Genomic DNA, 437 nt, shown 5'->3' with positions numbered 1-437 from the left:
GCGGTGCGTCACATACCACCACACGGTGGCGTACCAGCTCGGCATACTAGAACGCACAGTATTATGCAGTAAGCAGGAAGACCGAGACAGCTTGAGCATTTTATCAGCTGCAAATTCACAGTATCTACTACTAATAACTATAATCATAATTGTAAATGTACAGCATATCCTAGACTATCTTTTACATTTTATATATTATATATACACACACACACACGTGTATATATATATATATATATATATATATATATATATATATATATATATATAAATGAAATATACACTATATTGCCAAAAGTATTGGGTCACCTGGTCATAAATATGGCATGTGATTTTTGAGCATTGCATTCCACATTTATTCCCAATTTGCTTTTATAATTTCCTCCACTCTTCTGGGAAGATGTTCCACTAAATTTGCTAAAATCAGTCACAAGGGT

This window comes from Silurus aristotelis (genome assembly GCF_946808225.1).
Source record: "Silurus aristotelis genome assembly, chromosome: 8".
In the NCBI taxonomy this organism is placed as follows: Eukaryota; Metazoa; Chordata; class Actinopteri; order Siluriformes; family Siluridae; genus Silurus; species Silurus aristotelis.
This window is presented reverse-complemented; position numbering follows the sequence as displayed.